The sequence below is a fragment of the Euphorbia lathyris genome, chromosome 7 (genome assembly GCF_963576675.1).
Source record: "Euphorbia lathyris chromosome 7, ddEupLath1.1, whole genome shotgun sequence".
In the NCBI taxonomy this organism is placed as follows: domain Eukaryota; kingdom Viridiplantae; phylum Streptophyta; class Magnoliopsida; order Malpighiales; family Euphorbiaceae; genus Euphorbia; species Euphorbia lathyris.
Genome location: NC_088916.1, coordinates 64,215,766 through 64,233,263, shown reverse-complemented (window position 1 = coordinate 64,233,263; position 17,498 = coordinate 64,215,766).

Sequence of the window (17,498 nt, the reverse complement as noted above, 5' to 3'; positions counted from 1 at the left end):
CTTAATCTGACATTCCTTTGGTTTTTGACATATGGCTGAGAACGGAATCTTACTTTTGCAATGTCTGCATTGTGCTGCAATTCGATCTCAACTTCCTTTGTTTCATGTGTTGTTTTCAGTTCGTATCTAAATACTCATGTGGGGTTCATACCAGGATCAGTGGTTTCTCTTCTTTTGCCAAACGTCTGCCACCGACTGATGCGGGCATCGACTTAAGGACTCCGAGGAATGCCTGGAACAGTGCTCACAAGACGTGTCACCTATTCAAAACGTTATGTGAGTGACTAAAAGGGAGAGGAAAATGACAGAGAAAGGGCCGCACGACGTGTGATCTTTCCACACGTTGTGTGGCTGGTTTGCTATACCCTTTGGAAGTTTCGTGCATCTTTTACACGACATGTCATATTAGTCACACACATTGTGAAATCCATGAAGGACAGCTTGGAGATGGGATGAAGATTTGAGCGATTCATTCGAAAATTGGTCACACCGCGTGTGAGATATGTCACACGTCGTTTGACACTACTTAAAGTGGTTAAGGAGGACAATCCTACCATAATCCCGCTTCAACATAATTACGGTTTTGCCATTGAAACTGATTCATTTAATTACCGTTAAATATTATTTCTCCTATTTTACCTTTATGTTGTAAGTGAAGGCCTCAACCCTAGTGAGGGCTTTAATATCCTTTGTTGTTTCAGATGAGGTATTTAAACCCCAAACTTTGTAAGGAAGCATCTTTTCATAAATCAATTACAAATTCTCTTTGAGAACAAGGTTTATATCTCTATTTGGAATTAACTCCTTATAGTTTAGCTAGTAAAGAACTTCTTTGTTGATTTAAAATCAAAATCAACACTATCGTCTTTAATCCGTATCAATTGATACCAAAGCCAATCATTTTTCTACTTTTTTTGGAAATGGTTCAACCGAGGCTGCCGCAAGAATCAATGGAATCCATTGACAAGAGGTTTGAAGATGTCATGGCCAGCATAAGGGAGCTTAGAGAGATATTCTTAGAACAAAATCGGACTCACAACGAACAAATGAGGGAGATGATAATATTTTGCTGTAGGGCTCGACTTTGACAGTTTACACCATATATTCTATTACTTCACCAAAATTGAACTCTTTATCTGAATGGCTAGGGCCTAGAACCATTTAATAAATTGTGCTAGAGTTTTTCCTTCGGCATAGATTACCCTATTCATCTCATGCACCATCTTTCCCCCGAGGATTGGTGTTATGAAATATTTTGCAAATGATGACGCTATCTGGTTGAAGTTTCGCATGGAACCATGGAGGAGCTACTCATACCAATAAGTCGCTAAATCTTTCAGGGTTGTAGGAAAGAGGCAGTAGAGAAAAACATCAGTTGTCGTCGTAGCTTCCATGGTCCTTTTGAAAATTTTGACATGATAGTTGGATCACCTGCTCTTCCAAATTCCTTGAGGGTGGGCATATGGAACCCCTTAATAGGGTGTATGTATTTATTATCTTTAGATGCCATGTCTGTACTCCTATCTCAGCCTTTACGTTCTACAACTCCTTCAAGATGATTTCGTACATCTCCCACTTGCTAATAGGCTCGTCCTTTGTCTTCTATGCTCGCTTCCTCATATGCCTCTAAGCCTGTCTCGCAACGGGCGCTGCCTTTGTGGGTTTTTTTTCTCCCTATCTTCTATGTCTCTAGACTGACGTCTGCGCTCCTCCATTCACCACCACTTCGGCTCTACTTGTGTTCTTAGAATTTCTAGCGTCAAATCTCTATAGTAGTCACTTTCGTGTCTAAACATTGGCTCATATCACTCAACATTATATGGCTACCTTGCGAATGGACTGTGGATTCTAGAACATCGTCTCTCAAGTGATGGGCTCCTCATATGGTTGTTGGAATGCTTGTGAGATTGTTTCCTTGTTGCACAAGTATTCTCTCGATTAGCTCATCATATGGCCTCTTGTGCCACCCGCATCTTTTCCTTCATCTCTGCCATATCTGTTGCATGCTCCACCCTATTTCCATCCACATCCCACTAAAAGTTGGTGAGATTACGGTTGAACTACCTGCTAATCTCATCAAGGAACCTTTGATGATTGCGTCTAGGGCTTCCGGATGGCGTTGGTCGTGGGAGACATGTAGAGAATATTCATGAGATTCCACCACTCCTTCTTCTTGGATTATAGGTCCTGGAGGTCGACTAATCGTAGCTCCATGGACCATATTGGTAACCAGAATCATTACTTGCTGGGAGGACGTGTTTGTCCACGCTCATTGTACCAGTTAATGTCACTCAATATGCACTACCTTCTTATATCTTATTGATTAACCTGAAAGAAAGTACAGCTGGCCAGATAGGGGTCGACATGCGGCGAACCCGCTCTGATGCTTAACTTAGCAAAGGTTGAACACAATATGAATATTGGTGACTGTGATGTTTACATATCTTTTGAGGGGTTCTCGCCTTATCTATATATAGTAGCTCTCAGGAGTGGCTATTGTAATCTTGGGAATGTGCCCTGGTGACTCACTAGACAAGTGTCGTCATCCGATTGGTCCTGAAACCTTCGAAATATTGTGACATCGGGTGGTGCACCCTTCCATATAGCGGGCGTTCTTCCAGGTGACATAATCTAATTTGTCATGCGGTCTTCAAACCGTTATGACGTCAAGCGGTGCACACCTGTCATGTAACAGTCGTCCTTTGTCTAATCACCTCTTGTAAATCAAAGGTTCTCCTTCTACCACCGTACTGATATTGGAACGAGCAGTGGATATTGATCTACGTGGCCGGATGGTACCGTGAACATTCTTCTAGGGGGATATTCTTTCATTCGAATCAGATGGTTCATGTGAATTCTTATGTTTTAAAAGATGACATTGATCCACGTGTAAGATATGTTTTCTGAAATATTCCGTAGGTATCAAGATGTACATATTATTTAATTTGAAAATGATTAGTGTAAAACTAAAGAGTAAAGACCAATTAACAAGTGTTATAATCCAATTTCTCGGGTTTCCTTTTGTTTGTTTATTGTTAGTTTTTTTTTTTTTTTGACAACTGTTTATTTTTAGTGTTTAATTATGCAATAACACATCACAACTTTTTATTAGAATCGAATTTGGAGGTCTTCTTAGAATAATAAAGAAGGGCCCAACCCAAGGTGGTATGGACCCATTTTAGAATCTCTTCTTTAGAAGGGTCAAATACATGATATCATAATTAAGTACAAAATTACAACTAAGTCATGTCACTAAACTTAATTCTTAATATATCATTATTCTCTGTATATTATGATTTTACACCATAATTTAAAAATTCTAGACTCCAATTCATAAACCATAAGCCCTAGAAAATATATTTCAGACTTCTAATTTATAAATTTCAATCCTTAAAATATATTAAAAGTACTGATTTTACTAGTTTGATATAATTCAAAATTATGACTTGACATAGTTGTAAATAGTTTTTAAAGTTGAATTTCTGTGTAATTTTCCCTCTTTAGAAAGAAGCAAAAGTCAGACCCATTTTCCCTTTCAAGGGAAGGTAAAATTACACAGAAATTCATATTTGAAAAACTATTTACAACTATGTCAAATCATAATTTTGGATTATGTCAAACTAGTAAAATCAGTACTTTTAATATACTTTAAGGATTGGAATTTATAAATTAAAAGTCTAGAATATATTTTCTAGGGTTTATGATTTATGAATTCGAGCCTATCATTTTTAAATTATAGTATAAAATCATAATATATAGAGAATAATGACATATTAAGAATTAAGATTGATGATACGACTTAGTTGTAATTTTGTACTTAATTATGATATTCATGTATTTGACCCTTCAAGAAATAAGGCCCTAATTTTTAGGAAAATTTACACAGAAATTCATCTTCTAAAAATTATTTACAACTATATCAAGTCATAATTTTAGATTATGTCAAACTAGTAAAATCAATACTTTTAATATATTTTAAGAATTAGAATTTATAAAGTAGAAGTCTAGAATATATTTTCTAGGATTTATGATTTATGAATTGAAATCTAGATTTTTTTAAACTATGTTGTAAAATCGTAATATATAAAGAATAATGACATATTAAGAATTAAATTTGGTGATATGATTTGGTTGTAATTTTGTACTTAATTAATTATGATATTCATGTATTTGACCCTAATTTTTATGATTATAATTGTTTCAATCATTAATTAAATTACTAACATGTACTACAGAAATTTGAGTGATATCTACTTTTCTTTTATTTATTGAATGGTTGAACCATTTCCATTAACCAGAAGCATAAATAATAATAATAATAAATAATACATTTTCATATCTTGGGCATAAATTCTTCAAATTAGCTCGATAGATGCAATTCAAGTTGATATTGATATCTAAGATATAGAGATTCAACTTCCGATCTCTTACACTTTTCGAGATTTGGACTAAAACATGCTCAAAATCAAATCGCACAGTAAGTCATCTGTTGAAATGCAGAGAATTACCGATTTAAGTGTTATTTATTTGTATGTTTAACGTTTTAATCTTTTTATTTATATTTCTTTGTCTTTATTAGTTGGGCTTTGAGGGTAATTTTAATCTAAAAGAAGTATAGATTCGTCTCTTTGTAATTAAAAGCCACCTTTTATCATCTTTGATAAAATTTCAGATTTTTCTTTAGGAGAATTAGTTTATACCTTAAAATTTGGGGATTTTTCAATTCCTTCAAATATAGGTTGAAAACACTTTCTGATTTAGTAAAAAAAGATATCCAAAATTAGTTTGCAACTAAATAGTGGTCTGCATACGATAGCAACTAGATCTTACATTACATAGTGAAGTTATAATAAAAGCAAGTAAAGCTCACACCATAGCACATAAATGCACAAGATAGTTGATAGGGGTATTTTACCCCTATCTTTTAGCATGATTTACGGGTTGATTTTGGATAAAATAAATAAGTTTAACCACAAAAATAAAGCGTTTTAATAAAATAAAGAAATGAAAATAAATTTCGTACTTGCAGTTAATTTTCCGTGTTTTTGAAATAAAAACGTCAAGCTAACTCGGCTCGCAAGATTTGTATTTCAGGTACGAGCAAGGAGCGAAAATCCACCCAAACATGCAGGGCGTATCACCCCTTACGCGGGGCGTGAAACATGGTGTCAGCAATAATTGTCTTATCCACGGACGCCATGTGGAATTGACTCAGCATACGCGGGGCGTATGCCACCCTACGCGAGGCGTATGACACATGTCGGAAATGATTGGCCTAATCCTGAAAGTCAGACTGCATTGTCTCCTTGAGTCAACTCTTGGTACGCGAGGCGTACCACCATATACGCGAGGCGTATCAGGTAGTTCTTCAATGATAAAAGCTTAGAGATTCATTTACGCGGGGCGTGTTTCAACTACGCATGGCGTAAAAGCTCCAATTCAAGCAATAAAACTTCAGAGACTCAAACACGCGGGGCGTACTCCAGCTACGCAGGGCGTGTTTGAGACAATTAGACATGGAATTGGTCCACATGCAGGAGATTTCTGACGGAATGGGCATTTACGCGGGGCGTAGATAACCTTACGCGGGTCGTGTCATGTGATTTATGCACCAAATAATGTTGCTCCATACTTGTTCCTTGTGAAGTTACAACTTTGCCCTTTGCTTGATGTTTATAAATAGGAAGCTCTTGAACCCCATTCAACACACACAACTAGGGAGAGCAAAACTATACTTGTTTTGATTATTGTAGTTTAGGTTTGTTTTAGGCTTTGTGTAACTAAACTCTTCCATCTCGAGAGCTTGCCCGTTGCTACCGGCATTTCACCAAAGTTTCGCTCCATCTCCGCACACCAAGCTCGAGAGCTCCACCATTCAAGACCTTAGAGACGGCTTTTGAGTCCGGTTAGCTAGTTCCGAGGGTGGATTCTTCCCTTTACACTTGCTAATTAGCTTGATCTCATCCTATGTACTAGGCTTGTTTGTAATTCATATTTACACTTTCCATATTTATAATTTATGATTCATAATCTTCTTTTCTATATACGTGTTGATGTTTGTTACTTGTTTTGACATTCATAATTGACTATTGTGTAGGAGAATGCGATTTCCGACGCCATTCGGGCTATCCTTAGGGATTCATATAGGTGTTGCCTTACCGGAAGTGACAAACCGGAAACCGTAGGAATTGACAAGCCACGGAACTTACGGGCCCTAATTTCTGGTCCCAAGCATTAGACACGCCTTGACTAAGAACCACGTAGTCTAAGTATTTCACAGGTCGATTATACTACACGTAGTCGTCTTTGCACGATCAAACCTTCAACCGTATAAACATTAGAAGTCATTATTTGTCATAGTTATAACTTATCGCATTCACATCACCCCATAGAGTTTCGTTATATAAATTCGCCTCACACATAGTTAGTAGTAGCTTGTAGTTGTGTCTCACACCAACCTTAAAATATTCACCGCTTAAATAACGTATAAAACCGAGTCGTTTAATACTTGCAGTTATAAATCCCATGGATTCGATACCCGGTCTTAACCGGATTATTACTTGATACGACGGGGTACACTTGCCCCTACGTAGTGGTATCTAGTAGATACAAAGCACTTAGAAAGACCATATCCATAGTCATAGCACAATCATCGCAATATACATATTTTGTCGTAGAAAACGACGCTACTAGGTGACACGCATCAAGTTTTTGGCGCCGTTGCCGGGGATTTATAATTTCTTGCAATATTAGACAAAAACGTTTTATTGTTAGTTTAAGCATTCTTTTTGTATAAATTGTTTATATATACTTTTACTAACAACATTCTTTTCTTGTTAATATTATATTTTATTTCACCCATTTTATGCATACCTGATCTCGGAGTGATCCTCTTATTCCTATTGATCTCGAAATTGAACGTACTCTTTGTAGGATTCGAAAAGAGAGAATGGCAAATCTCAACAATGAAGCTAACCAGCCCGAGGTCAACCAAAGGGTGCCGGAATAACCCGTGAATAACAACCGTAATGGTGGAGGCAATGATACGCATTCTATGTTGGAAATTCTTGCTCCATATCGCCCTCAAATCCGCTACGGAATCGTCGCCCCCACCATTACGGCCGACGCATTTGAAATAAAGACTAGCATGATCCAATTAATCCAAAAACTCGGTCAATTCGGAGGGGAACCCTATGAAAATCCTAACGAACACCTTGATAAATTTCTTATGTGTGCCGAAACTTCGCGGCAAGACGGTGGTCCGGTTGAGGCAGTCCAACTAAAACTTTTTCCTTTCTCTTTGACAGGGCAAGCGTTGGAATGGTTGCACTCGTTGGAGGCGGGATCGATCACATCTTGGGAGGAACTTGAGAAGGAGTTCCTATCTTACTATTTCCCCCCCGCTAAAACGGCTAAGTTGAGAAAAGATATCACCTCCTTTCGGTAATTTGGACACGAGGCCCTCCATTCAGCTTGGGCTAGGTTTCGAAAATTCTCCGAAACTGTCCCCATCACGATATCCCTAAGCATGATCTAGTAAGTACCTTTTATCATGGCTTATCACCTACTAATCGTGCAACCATTGATTCTGCCACAGGTGGGGATTTATTTTGCAAATCGGCAAGTGAGGCGTACGAGCTCATTCACGAATTAGCCAGGAAAAGCGTCCAATGGCAAGAAGATCGGCTTGCCGGACCCTCGCAACATCAAACCTTTGCCGTAGAAGATGAGGCTCCCACAATCTTTATGATCGAAATGAATAAGAAGTTGGACGCCTTAATGGCGCAGCTGAGCCTCAAGAATTCAGCACAAGTCCTAATGTGCCCTCATTGTGGTGGTGACCACCAAGGTAAGGATTGTCAAGCCGGAAGCCCTTTTGCCGGCGACACCGAAAGCGTAAGTTATGTAGGGGGACAACAAAGGTATAATTCTCATTATAACTCCTATCCTAACACGCATGCTTATCACCACCATAGCAATGATAATAACGGATGGAGGTCTCAACACCAACACCCGACTCTATCTTATGTGTTGAAACCCCCATCCGAACCCCATGGTAAAATCATGGAACGCGGTTTGGGCCAACTCCCTCATATCCAAGGAGGGCAAAAATCACAACCTCCTAGCAATGCGCAAGACGCAATGGTAATTGATCTTCTTAAAGAAATATCTTCACGTCTTGCTAACAATGAAGCATTTTGTAGGGATTTGGGACAGCAAGTGGCCCAACTAAGTCGCCAACAACATGAGAGACGACATGAGTCCCTCCCAATTAACACCGAACAAAACCCGAGACCAAAGAATCCGGAGACCGCGCAAGCCATAACTCTCCGAAGTGGTAAGGGTTTGGAACCACCGGTTCTAAGGGCGACTCCACCCGTTCCACAGGTAAGTGATGAACCGGAAACGGTAAGCAACCCCGGTTCGAATCCGAAACCCACAACTTCCTCGGATAAAAATAACAATGTGTGTAATCCAATTGGAGCTTACGTACCGAAGCTCCCTTTTCCACAACGACTTAAAAAGGAAAAATTGGACCACCAATACGGTAAGTTTTTGGAGGTTTTTAAGAAACTTCACATTAACATCCCACTTGCGGAGGCATTGGAACAGATGCCTACATATGCGAAGTTTCTTAAAGAAATCCTCGCCAAAAAGAGGAAGTTGGATTATAATGAAACGGTAGCGCTCACGGAGGAATGCTCCGCAATTATAACAAACAAACTCCCACCTAAACTCAAGGATTTAGGTAGTTTTTCTATCCCTTGTACAATTGGTAATGTTGAGTTTAGAAGAGCTCTATGTGATTTGGGTGCTAGTATCAATCTAATGCCTTTATCTGTGTTTAGAAAGCTCGGCTTGGGAGAACCAAAGCCTACCAATATGACGCTCCAGCTGGCCGATAGATCCATTGCCCGGCCAAAAGGGATTGTGGAGGATGTCTTGGTGAAAGTGGACAAGTTCATTTTCCCCGCCGATTTTGTAGTGCTTGATATGGCGGAAGACGATACGGTGCCGATCCTCCTAGGACGACCATTTCTTGCAACGGGTAGAACTCTCATTGATGTCCACGAAGGTAAACTTATCCTGCGGTTGCAAGATGAAGAGGTAGAGTTTAACGTGTACAACTCCATGAAATTCCCATCTAACACCATGGAGGATTGCAATTTTTTAAATTCCGTAGACTCTATTGACCTTTTTATTGAAGATTTTTGTGATAGGTCTTCTGCGGGAACCTCTTCGGAATTAGATGATATTGAGCACTTGGATGAGGAGCCATTGAACAAGCCATTTGAATACTCCTCCGAAATAGAACAATGTCTGTTGGCAAGGAGCCGGTTCGAGGGTTTAGACCGGGATAGCAAAGAAAAGCCGAAGACCTCTCTCGAGGATCCTCCAACTTTGGAACTTAAACCCTTGCCTCCTAATTTAAAATACGTATTTTTACAACCTCCTAATTTCTTACCAATTGTTATTTCTTCGCTTTTGACAGCGGAAATGGAGGGAGCATTAATTGCGGTGTTACAAAAACACAAAGGCGCATTTGGATGGACTATTCACGATATTAAGGGGATCAGCCCCACCATCTGCACACACCGCATCTTTATGGAGGATAAAGTCAAACCCTCCGTACAGCCGCAACGACGACTTAACCCTAATATGAAAGAGGTAGTAAAGACCGAGGTAATCAAACTCCTCGACACAGGTATAATCTTTCCTATCTCCGATACTCCATGGGTTAGTCTGGTCCAATGTGTTTCCAAAAAGGGGGGCACTACGGTGACGGAAAATGATCAAGGGGAATTAATCCCCACACGGAAAGTAACCGGGTGGCGAGTATGCATTGACTATAGGAAACTTAATGAAGCCACCCGAAAGGATCATTTTCCCTTGCCGTTCATTGACCAAATGTTGGAAAGAATGGCGGGTCATAAATTCTTTTGCACCATCGATGGCCTATCCGGTTATATGCAAATTCCCGTTGATCCTTCGGATCAAGAAAAGACGACATTCACATGTCCGTATGGGACTTTTGCATATAGGCGGATGCCGTTTGGGCTTTGTAACGCCCCCGCCACCTTTCAAAGGTGCATGACGGCTATATTCTCCGAAATGATTGAGGACTTCATGGAAGTCTTCATGGACGATTTTTCTGTTTTTGGACCGTCCTTTGAAATCTGTTTGGACAATCTTGATAAAGTCTTTCAACGTTGCGAGGACACTAATCTCGCTCTAAGTTGGGAAAAGTGTCAGTTTATGGTTCAAGATTGTATTGTTTTGGGACACAAGGTGTCCGGGGAAGGAATCGCGGTCGATCCGGCCAAGATTGAGGTGATTGAGAAATTACCTCCTCCAATTAATGTTAAAGGAATCCGGAGTTTTTTAGGTCATGCGAGATTCTATAGGAGATTCATTAAAGATTTCTCTAAGATAGCAACCCCCTTGACCCAACTCCTTGCAAAGGATGCGGAATTTAGTTTTTCCTCCGAATGTCTGCTTGCATTTAATACGCTAAAGGAAAAACTAGTTAATGCACCCATCATGGTAAAACCTGATTGGAGTCTTCCCTTTGAACTCATGTGTGATGCCAGTGACTTGGCTGTAGGTGCTTGTTTGGGCCAACGGGTGGATAAAATTTTCCGCCCCGTTTATTATGCGAGCAAAACGCTCAATGAGGCCCAACAAAATTACTTCATTACGGAAAAAGAGATGCTTGCTGTAGTCTTTTCCTTCGATAAATTTAGATCATATCTCGTTTTATCCAAAATTGTCGTATACATTGACCACGCAGCTCTCAAGTACCTAATGACTAAGCAGGATGCCAAGCCACGATTAATACGGTGGATTCTACTCCTACAAGAGTTTGATATTGAAATCAGGGATAAAAAAGGAGTGGAGAATGTTGTAGCCGACCATCTTTCCCGGTTACAAAGCGAGCAAGCCGCATCTCCGGATGTTGTGGAGATTAAGGAGACCTTCCCCGATGAAACTCTTTATGCGGTAACACCTTTACCTTGGTGATGTGATATTGGTTATGAAAAAGAGATAATAACCAAATCAACAAGTTTTCCCGATCTATCTTAAGGAATTAATAGAATCAAATAACAAACATAAATTGGTGATAACAAACCAATCCCAAAGAATTAAAGACAATGAAAGGAGATCTGACCTTACACCTTCGAATAATTAAATTGGAACCTGAGTGTTTGGCGATTCACAAGTACCTTACCAAAATACTTGTTCACGATCAAGATAATATTGCAAGAATGATGACCCGGTCTCTCAAGCTCACAATAAAGAATTCAATCCCGGATTGAAAATAATTCCCAAAGGAAAAGAAGAACTTTTGTTCATAAAAATATTGATTTCTGATTGATAAAAATAATGAAGAATACAAGCCTTTATATAGACTACAAAATAAACCTAAACCTAAACTAAAAAGGAAGTTGAATCCTAGTGCACCAAGGTAAAAGAAATCCTAATTAGACAAGGAAAAACATTAAATTCGTTTTTGTCCTTTAGAGCCCAATTTCAGCCCACTAATTAACATTATTTGGGCCTTTTAATTAGCTAGAAATAAGCCCAATCAAACCTATAAGGTTATAGCATTAATTTTAATGAGTCCCAATGGGTTTTGCACATGCCAAACACATGCAAGTCCAAAGCTTCTCTTAAAATATGATCAACCTTTTTACATATCACTATTATGGGCTTGGGCTTGGATACAACACAAAAACACACCATCTTTAATGACTTCGCTAGAATTCATTCCTTGTTTAAAGAAGCTCAAGATGAGTCCATTAAGCATTTGTTGGTCTTTCTTTGCACGATTCTTCGTCATAGGTCCAATTGACAGCTCCAATGGATCCCTCATGCTTCTACTAGGCTCCTTAACTCCAAGCTCCTTTGTTCCATGCTCTTGTGCTTTTGATATCACATCATTCCCTCTCTCTTGAAAAGGATTTGTCCTCAAATCTTCATCTCCTACATCAAACAAAGATAAATCAGCCACATTAAAAGTTGCATGCACACTATACTCACCTGGCAAGTCGAGCTTGTAGGCATTATCCCCAATTCGTGCGACTACTTGAAATGGACCATCGCCTCTAGGATGTAGCTTTGATTTCTCTGAGCGGGGAACCTTTCCTTGCGCATATGCAACCACACCCAATCACCGGGTTCAAATAGAACACATTGTCGACCCTTGTTAGCTTGCTTTGCATAATGCTCATTCTTCTTCTCCAGTTGTTGTTTCACTTGTTCATGTAACTTAAGCACCATTTCTGCCTTTTTCTTTCCATCTAAACTTTTCCTTTCATCAACAGGCAAAGGGATCAAGTCTAATGGTGTCAAAGGATTAAAACCATAAACAATTTCAAATGGTGAGAAGTTAGTAGATGAATGTATAGCCCTATTATAAGCGAACTCAATAAATGGTAGGCATTCTTCCCATGACTTAAGATTCTTTTGAATAACTGCCCTAAGAAGTTGTCCTAAAGTTCTATTTACTACTTCGGTTTGACCATCAGTTTGAGGGTGACAAGAAGTAGAAAACAACAGTTTAGTCCCCAATTTATTCCACAAAGTCTTCCAAAAATAGCTTAAGAACTTAGGATCTCTATCACTAACTATACTCTTTGGCATCCCATGCAGACGAACAACCTCTCTAAAGAACAAGTTAGCAATATTAATAGCATCATCAGTTTTATGGCATGGTATGAAATGTGCCATCTTAGAAAAGCGATCTACAACCACAAATATGGAATCATTACCTCTCTTAGACCTAGGTAAAGCCATCACAAAATCCATGGATATAGCAGTCCAAGGTTCATTCGGCACAGGTAATGGAGTGTATAAACCATGAGGCATAACTCTAGACTTAGCTTTCTTACAATTAATACAACTAGCACATATTCTTTCCACATCACGTTTCATATGAGGCCAAAAGAAATGTTCAGAAATCATGTCCAAAGTCTTAGCAACCCCAAAATGCCCCATCAAGCCTCCACCGTGGGCTTCCCTCACAAGAAATTCTCTATGTGAACATTTAGGCATGCATAATCGATTATCTCTAAATAAGTAGCCCTCATGTCTATAAAATTTTCCAAAAGCAGTAAGTTCACAAGCTTTATAAATAGATGCAAAGTCTAGATCATCAACATATAATTCTTTGATATACTCAAATCCTAAACACTTAGCATGCATCACATTCAATAAGCTAACTCTCCTACTTAATGCATCAGCAACTACGTTTTCCTTCCCTTGCTTATACTTAATCACATAAGGAAACGTCTCTATAAATTCCACCCACTTGGCATGTCTTCGGTTCAATTTTTGTTGACCCTTAAGATGTTTCAAGGATTCATGATCGGTGTGGATCATAAACTCTTTAGGCCATAAATAATGTTGCCACATTTGCAAAGCCCTAACTAATGCATAGAGTTCTTTATCATAAGTGGGATAGTTTAAGGTTGCACCACTAAGTTTTTCACTAAAGAAGGCTATAGGTCGACCCTCTTGCATTAAAACAGCACCAATCCCTACTCCCGACGCATCACACTCAATTTCAAACGATTTATCAAAGTTTGGAAGTGCTAAAACGGGGGCAGAAGTTAGTCTTGCCTTAAGCATCTCAAAAGCATCCTCTTGTGCTTTGCCCTACTTAAAGCCAACATTCTTTTTTATTACCTCGGTTAGTGGTGCGGCAATGGTACTGAAGTTCTTCACAAACCTCCTATAGAAACTCGCCAAGCCATGAAAGCTCCTCACCTCGGTAACTGAATTTGGCGTTGGCCACTCTTGAATGGCTTTCACCTTTTCAATATCAACAGAAACTCCTTGTGCTGAAACAATAAAACCCAAAAACACAACTTTCTCCATGCAAAATGAGCACTTAGAAAGGTTAGCGTATAATTTCTGTTCTCTCAAAACATCTAATACAACCTTAACATGTTCTATGTGTTCTGCCTCAGATTTAGAATAGATAAGAATGTCATCAAAATAAACAACAACAAATTTACCTATAAACTCTCTCAAAACATGATTCATTAATCTCATGAAAGTACTAGGTGCATTTGTTAAACCGAAAGGCATAACTAACCACTCATATAAACCATGCTTAGTCTTAAAAGCCGTTTTCCATTCATCTCCTAATGACATGCGTATCTGATGGTACCCACTCTTAAGATCTATTTTAGTAAAAATAACAGCCCCATTTAATTCATCCAACATATCATCTAACCTAGGGATAGGATGACGATACTTTACCGTGATTTTATTGACGGCTCTACAACCGATGCACATCCGCCAAGTTCCATCTTTCTTTGGTACTAGGATGACTGGTACAGCACACGGACTCATAGATTCACGAATCAACCCTTTTGCCATTAGTTCCTCGACTTGCCTTTGTAGTTCTTTTGTCTCCTCAGGGTTACTTCTATAGGCTGGTCGATTTGGAATTTGTGCTCCGGGAACAAAGTCAATTTGATGCTCAATTCCTCGAATCGGGGGTAACTTATTAGGCATCTCTTCGGGGAATAAATCCTTGAATTCCTGCAAAAGAGGGGAAATACTAGAAGGAAGGTTAGACTGACTTACAGAAGATAAACAAAAACTCTTACAATAAAATAATAATAAATTTTTGTTTTCAAAATCAGCTTGCTTTACATCCCTCAATTTAGCATATAAAGATAGATTTTGGCTTTTGTTAATGCTCCTCTCTTTTTCTCTCCTCTCACCCTCATTTCTCGACCTCACTAATGCCTTTTCACTCACCTCTTCTCTCTTCACACCCTCACTGATTTTATCACTCTTATTTTCTCTCGCCTTAACCTTTTCCCTTCTCACAGATTGTTCTTGTAACATTCTTTGCATGTAGAGCTGATCTTCAAACACTTCAGCAGGTGATAAAGGTGGCAAAATATACTTCTTCCCATCCTTAGCAATAGTAAATTTATTTGTTCGACCATAATGTAGTGCTGATCGATCGAATTGCCAAGGCCTCCCCAATAACACATGACATGCTTGCATAGGTACTACATCACATAATACCTCATCAGAAAAAGAACCAATAGAAAAGTTCAGAAGCACCTGTTTAGTAACTTTGAGTTCGTTACTATCATTCAACCATTGTAACCGATAAGGATTGGGATGTGGAATTGTTGATATCCCTAATCGTCTTGCTAACACATTGCTTACCACGTTGCAACAACTTCCTCCATCAATAATTAGTAAGCATGTTTTTCCAAGTATGTTGCAATGAGCATGAAAGATGTGCTCTCGTTGCTCAATGTCACCACTCACTCCCATCTTCAATGTTCTACGAGTGACTAAGTTAACTCCATGTCCTCCTTTACTATCCACCTCTTCTATATCACTACAATCTTCTAAGGTGGGCATATCATCTGATTCATGTTCGGACTCACTTTCGGATATTAACTCACCATGCTTCATAACCATCGCCTTTTGATTCGAACACTCCCTTGCATAGTGCCCTCTCCCTTGGCACTTAAAACACACAATTTCACGAGTTCTTGTGGGTTTTTCAGTAGTTTTGTATTTTGGAGTAGTTCCACCAATTTGCAACTTCCCAAATGCTTTTGAATCAACCTGAGGCGTTTGGTCACTTTTAGAGCTAAATTCAGATTTAGTTTTGAAATTACCTCTTGGATCTGACTTCCATGGAGTGGAAGTAGTGCCTTTGAACTTTGATCTCCCTTTCTCAACCTCTTGAAGTTGTCTCTCAATTTTTATCGCTTTATGGAGCATCTCGTCCATGTGGAAATAAGTTTGTAGCTCAAGAGGGTTGCGAATCTCCCTCTTCATTCCCATGAGAAATCTAACCATGGTAGCTTCCTCATCTTCTTGTATATCAGCTCGGATTAGTGCCATCTCCAATTGTTTGTGATAATCTTCAACAGATTGGTTACCTTGAGACATGGATTGGAGTTCTTTCAACAACTCCTTATAATAGTGAGCCGGCACAAATCTCTTTTTCATGACCTTCTTCAATTCACCCCATGTTCTTATGGGTTCATCACCATCTCTTTTTCTTGTGCGCTTTAATTGGTCCCACCAAACAGCCGCATATTCAGTTAGTTCGGATACTACAAGTTTCACCTTCTTCTCCTCGGAATACTCATATATGTCAAAGATTGTTTCAACCTTTCGTACCCAATCAAGATACGCCTCTGGGTCACTAGCTCCTCGAAAAGTAGGCATTTTAAGTTTGATAGCATTAAGATTACTATCTTTTCGATCGTTACCCCTTTTTCGGTATCCAAACTGCTCCTCCTCTTCAGACTCGGATAGTTCATCATCAAAATTCAATCTCCCGCGTCCTCCTTTCTTTTGGCTTGATTTCTTTTGGTTTGAAACCAAATCAGCCACAATAGCCCCTAACCTCTTCATCTCACCTACAATAGCTTGTTGCCATTCTTTAGAATCAACATTGTTAACGTTGTCCTTTTTAGGTTCGTTAGACATGACAAAATATATAAAGAATGAAAGAAAAGTGAAATCTAGTCTAAAGCAAGAAAAGAAGAAAAAGAAAGTAAAAGAAGTACCTCACAACCGGTTCAATCACTCTTTTATATTATCTTGATAGATCACAAGGATTATCTCGGGTAATATAAATGCCAATGAAGCAAAAGAATGACAAAATAAAGTAGAGCAGAAACTAGAAGCAAAGAAGACTAATATTGTAACGATAACCAAAGTTTAGCACACTAAGAATAGAATAAAAGACGATTTTCGAAGAAGAGACAAATGTTTGAAAGAAATTTTAAGAATGTGTGTTTAGCATGCAAATTCTAGAAAACTTGTAACTTTAGTACAAACAATGAGCCGATTTTTTTTTCCTCTTTTTTTTCCTTTTTTTTTCTTTTTTTTTTTTCCTTTTTTTTAAACTAGATTGGAATTGATTAACAAATTAAACTTGCACTAATGATTTAGCATGCAAAAAAAAATTGTAGAAATTCACACACATAAATGGGTTTGGCTAGTAAGAATAGAATCCAAAAATAATCAGTTCGCTACAACTAAGAACCTAAATAACTAGATGCAAAGATATGAGGAACTCGATCAATAATTAAAGACTCTAGATTGGGGTAATTTTTTTTTTTTAATTTCGACAAACAAAACAAAAACAACAAATTCCTTAAGAGCCAAAGCTCTGATACCAATTGATGTGATATTGGTTATGAAAAAGAGATAATAACCAAATCAACAAGTTTTTCCGATCTATCTTAAGGAATTAATAGAATCAAATAACAAACATAAATTGGTGATAACAAACCAATCCCAAAGAATTAAAGACAATGAAAGGAGATCTGACCTTACACCTTCGAATAATTAAATTGGAACCTGAGTGTTTGGCGATTCACAAGTACCTTACCAAAATACTTGTTCACGATCAAGATAATATTGCAAGAATGATGACCCGGTCTCTCAAGCTCACAATAAAGAATTCAATCCCGGATTGAAAATAATTCCCAAAG